Source organism: Echinops telfairi, unplaced genomic scaffold (genome assembly GCF_000313985.2).
Source record: "Echinops telfairi isolate 266 unplaced genomic scaffold, ASM31398v2 ScPeMD7_7400;HRSCAF=8409, whole genome shotgun sequence".
Taxonomy (NCBI): domain Eukaryota; kingdom Metazoa; phylum Chordata; class Mammalia; order Afrosoricida; family Tenrecidae; genus Echinops; species Echinops telfairi.
The window spans coordinates 56,811,936-56,817,006 of record NW_022111300.1 but is presented as its reverse complement, the minus strand read 5'-3'; the positions used below and the strand labels follow the sequence as shown (position 1 = coordinate 56,817,006).

The 5,071-nt window shown below is 43.8% G+C and overlaps 1 pseudogene; it reads left to right on the top strand.

Moving 5' to 3' along the window:
- Positions 1-2,572: 2,572 nt before the first annotated feature.
- On the top strand, positions 2,573-3,354 carry LOC101639845 (annotated as a pseudogene).
- The last annotated feature ends 1,717 nt before the right edge of the window (positions 3,355-5,071 follow it).

The window sequence follows — 5,071 nt, the reverse complement described above, 5'->3', positions numbered from 1 at the left end:
TCCATCTATGTGCTGGGAGGACTGCCTGTAGATGGTGGGCACTGATACCACCTGTCCCCATGGTTGTGGCCAATTTGAGAAAGCTTAGCAGCTATAGCCAATCTTCAAGACCCTTGGTTGTTGCCATTGGGTGACATGCAGGTGATTCCAACCCCCTGTGAACTGGAGTGAGAGAACGGGCCCTGTAGGGTTCCTAGGCTGTAATCTATATGGGGCCACATCACCAGGAATTCCTCCTCCCAGGTAGCCACTGGGTGGGGTTTAAACACCTCCCTTTGGATTAAGCCAAGTGTTTCACTGCTCGCCATTCAGGGCCCTTCAGATTTCAGAGACCCTCCTAGCCATCAATCACAGTGCCCACATGCTCTGTCACTGGCTCATGTATCTTCTCAAGTCAGATGCTGCCTCTGTGTCATCTTTCTGCCTCAGAGGAACCAAACAGCCCCTGCCAAACTCCAGCCCCTCCGTGGCCTGCTTCTATCGCTTTGTCTTTCTCTGACTCACTGGCGGTGCTGCCTGTGTCTGCTTATTGGGGCATGCATCTTGACCATTTTGCAAGGTATTTGGGAGCTTCTGCTGGATAATATTTAAGAAAGCTACTTTGGCTTCACACACTGCAGTTCATTATATAAATGCGTTGTCTCACTGCAGTCAAATTCCAGTTGATTTGTTAATTGATTGCTGGCATCTGAAGAGTGTTTAGATGGTCAGCCTTTTCCCCACAAGTCTAGAGAGTCTCATCTTCCATACTCGTTTTCACAGAGAATATATCGTGCAATTAAATCACTTGGAATATATATATATATATATATATATATATATATATATATATATATATATATATATATATATATATATATATATATCCGTGTGTGTGTGTGTTTATTAGGGTCACTGATTCTCATTATTCCCAGCTACATTTACTATTGGTTTCTTTTTTTATTATTAAATGTACTAGTACAATACCTAAGAGAATGATTGGCTATACGTTGTTAACTGAGTTGAGCCAACCCATAAAGCAACAATAAGACTTTCATATTGAAAAATAAAAACCAAAATTTGGGGAAATGCAGTTATTTTTTCGATTCGATCATTTTTTTCTCTAAAATAATTTATTTTGACCATGTCAGTGTCTAAGAAAGCGAGTCCCCGGGGAAAGCACAAGCAGCCCCCCTGGTGAAGCAAACAGTTAGGGCTCAGCTACTAGCCAAGACGTTTGGCTGCCTGCACCTTCCCAGAAAGGATTGGGGATTTATTTGCTAAGGGCCAGAGCATGGAAAGCCCTATGGAGCTAACTTCGACTCTGTAGCCTGAAGGGTGGCCATCAGTTGGAATCAACTCCCTGTAACTGACTTGGGTTTGTTATGAAAGTTGTAGGAACAGGAAGATCTCTTTAATGGCAGAAAGGAACAGCGAGCTTGTTGTATGTGAAGCCTCGTCCCTAAGCTGTTCCATCAAGAGCAAATGATATTTCAAGCACACTCAGGGAAATCACCGCTTTCAAGAACCAAGCGATGGATTTCCTTTTCACGTGACTAGCTGCTCTCTAAGTTAGGGCCGCAAGTACATGTGGATTTTGCTAAATGTCCTATGCCCTACCGGAGACACTCCGGGGAGTTTGTGGTAAGATCCTGGAAGCTGGTTGTTCAGTCCCACTCTTTCAGTTCAATAGAAGTTTCTTGAAAACAATCCTAGGACATTTAGTCAAAGCAGAAAAGCCTGGCATTAAATGCAAAGGAAAGAAAAGAGTAACAGTCGTCAGACATAGCCCGTGAGTGTGATGCAGTCAGTGTCCCCAGCTGTTCAATGTCACCAGCGTGACCTCACGGAGGAGGCAGGTGGGCTTGGCACTGTCATCAGTGGAGGCTTTCTGCAATGTACAGAGCAGAGATGGCCATCTGATAAAGTGATAAGACAAGGAACGTCATTCAGGCACCACCCTCAATGAACAGCACTAGGCCTGGGCGATGTGCCAGGAGATTAGACTTCACTTGTAGACAACTTGAGGATGAGGAAAGGATCCTGGGCACTGTTGGGGAAGTGTTAGATTGGTGACCACAAGGCAGCTAGTTCAAATCCACCAATGCTTCCAGGGAGAAAGTTAAGGCAGTTGTCTCTCCTAATGGTTTTAAAACCTTGGAAACCAGGTACAGAGTCCCTGAGATTGGGAGCCCATTTGAGGACAGTGGGTTTGAGGTTGAGGAAAGATGGTGCAAGAAAAACAACAAGAAGAGGAGACCAGAGCACCTGGCATATCGTGAAGAGAATTGCTATGCAATAATAAAAATTTAACAAGTACTAAGAGACTTGTCCATTAATTGTTGACATCCGATGAGCATAGGGTTGGTCTTCCTTGATCCCAAGAAGCACCAACTGATGACCAATTTCTGTGTGTGTGTGTGCGTGTGTGTGTGTGATATAGTGGATGATCGCATCTGTGTTAGATCAGGTAGACTAGAGAAACAAATTCAGAGACACTCATATGTATAAGAAAGAGCCTTATGCTGTTCTGGTCTCGCACCAGGGAGTACGCTGCTCTGCCGCATGAATTCACTACTCTGCCGCTGCTGCCATGGCTCGAGGTCCCCAGAAGCACCTGAAGCACGTCGCTGCTCCAAAGCATTGGATGCTGGACAAAGTCACTGGTGTGTTTGTTCCTCGTCCATCCACTGGTCCCCACAAGCTGAGAGAATGTCTCCCGCTGATCATTTTCTTAAGAAATAGACAAGTATGCTCTGATGAAGTTAAAAAAATTTGCATGCAGCGGTTCATTAAGATCGATGGGAAGGTCCGAACTGATATAACTTACCCTGCTGGTTTTATGGATGCCATCGTCATTGGCAAGACCGGAGAGAATTTTCGCATGATCTATGACACCTAGGGTCGCTTTGCTGTTCATCATATTACACCTGAGGAGGCGAAGTACAAGTTGTGCAAAGTAAGAAAGATCTTTGTGGGCACAAAAGGACTCCCTCACCTAGAGACACACGATGCCGGCACTATCCGCTATCCTGATCCTCTCATCAAGGTGAATGATACCGTTCAGATTGATTTGGAGAGACCGGAAAGATTACTGATTTCAAGTTCGACATAGGCAACATGTGTATGTTGACCGGACGTGCTAACCTGGGAAGAATTGGTGTGATCACTAATAGAGAGAAACACCCTGGCTCTTTTGATGTGGTTCATGTGAAAGGTGCCAATGGCAATAGCTTTGCCACCCGGCTTTTCAACATTTTCATTATTGGAAAAGGCAACAAATCTTGGACTTTTCTTCCCTGCAGGAAAGGTATCCGCCTCACCATTGCTGAAGAGAGAGACAAGAGACTGCCTGCCAAACAGAGCAGTGGGTGAAATGATCTCTAGGTGGAATGAAAGAAGAGATCTCTACAATAACAAATAAAGCTTTTTTCCCCCTTTTAAAAAAATTTTAGCATAATTTTTAAAAGTCGTTACTTCTGATTGAACTAATGGTATGTGAATTACATGCCAATAAAACTTAGAAAATTTAAAAAACAATAAAATACTGCTCAGGAAAAAAAAGAAAGAGCTTTATATAAAAGAGTAATTGTATCTTAAGAAAACATTCCAGCTGCGTTCAGATCAAGTCCATAAGTCCAATATTAGCCCATAAGTCTGCTACAGGCCATAAATACCTCTTCAGATGCACACAGCATATGCAATGATGTAAACTGCAGGAAGATCACAGGCTAGTGGGTGCAAAGTCTTGTGGATCCAGTGGCAGTGGAAGCATCTCCAGGACTCTTGACAACAGGAAGGTGAAACAGAGAGTGGCCCACCTCCAGTGAGCTATTTATCTTGGTAGGTCTCCAATCAAGCTGTGCCCTGATTGAGAGGCTAAACTCTGCCCACATGTTCCTACAGGAGCCATGTTGGCATAAAAAAAACCAAACCCTAGCATATCATGTAGTCATTTGTTAATATGCTAACATTTCAGAATAATACTGTTTTGAAAGGGGTAGATCTGGAAGTGCAGGAGCAGGAGCCAAGTGCAAGGCATTAGGATAACAGAATCAGCTCCCTATTTTGATGCTCCATTGTTTAGGATACACTTTCAAGATTTGTCAAAGGTTCACATCTACTGCATTTTACGGATGAGAAAACAGGGCTGGCAGTGTTAGAGCGAGCTTGGCAGGACTCACAGTGTTGGTCCTAAGAAGGAGAGGAATCAGAACACCCAATTCTACTCAGGACTTTGTTTCTCTACGACATCATTCCTGGGAAGAAGAGAAGCACAAACCTCTGCGACTACTTCCACTCTATGTGATGGCAGCACGTGTCCGCCAGCTGAATGAACTTGTAGCTAGCTAACGGCAGCTGATGCTGAACGACCATGTTTGCGAGAACTTAATTGTCGAGCCAGGAAGCCCGATGGGTGGTTCTATTCGATCACATGAGTCCCCCAATGCCCCCCAAACCACCAAATCATTTTTGAGGTGATGAAACCACTCTTCCCTACATCGTTTCTCACATTTATACTCTAGTTTTGATGTTTTCATCATTAGTATAATTTGCTACAGTTGTGGTATAAAAACGTGTACGGATATAACCTCCTAGATGCCATGCCTCTGTCGCAGACATTACAATATCTTGGGATGATAATTATTCATATTGAGTAGTAGAAATCGTTTTCATTCCAGAAATTGTCATTTTTTTCATGATTTCTCTGTCTTCTGAAAATCCCTGATCTCTGTTCTTTGTCCTGTCACCCGGTCATTGCTCCACTATTTCTTCCCAGAGAAAACCTCCTCCGCACTGCTCCCAGCTTCCACCCGAACTTCTGCTTTCCATAGCCATGCCCTTGCTATCTGGAATTGGCGTCTCTATAGATAATAACTTGACTGTGATTTGAATGAAAGCTTACGGAGCAAATTGTTTTTTAGTCAGTAACCCATGACATTCTGTTAAACGGCATTCGTTACAATCCTCTAATGCGGCAGTTCTCAACCTGTGTGTTGCGGCCCCTTTGGGGGTCAAACGACCCTTTCACAGGGGTCGCCCAGTTCATAACAGTAGCAAAATGACAGTGATGAAATAGCAACAACAATAA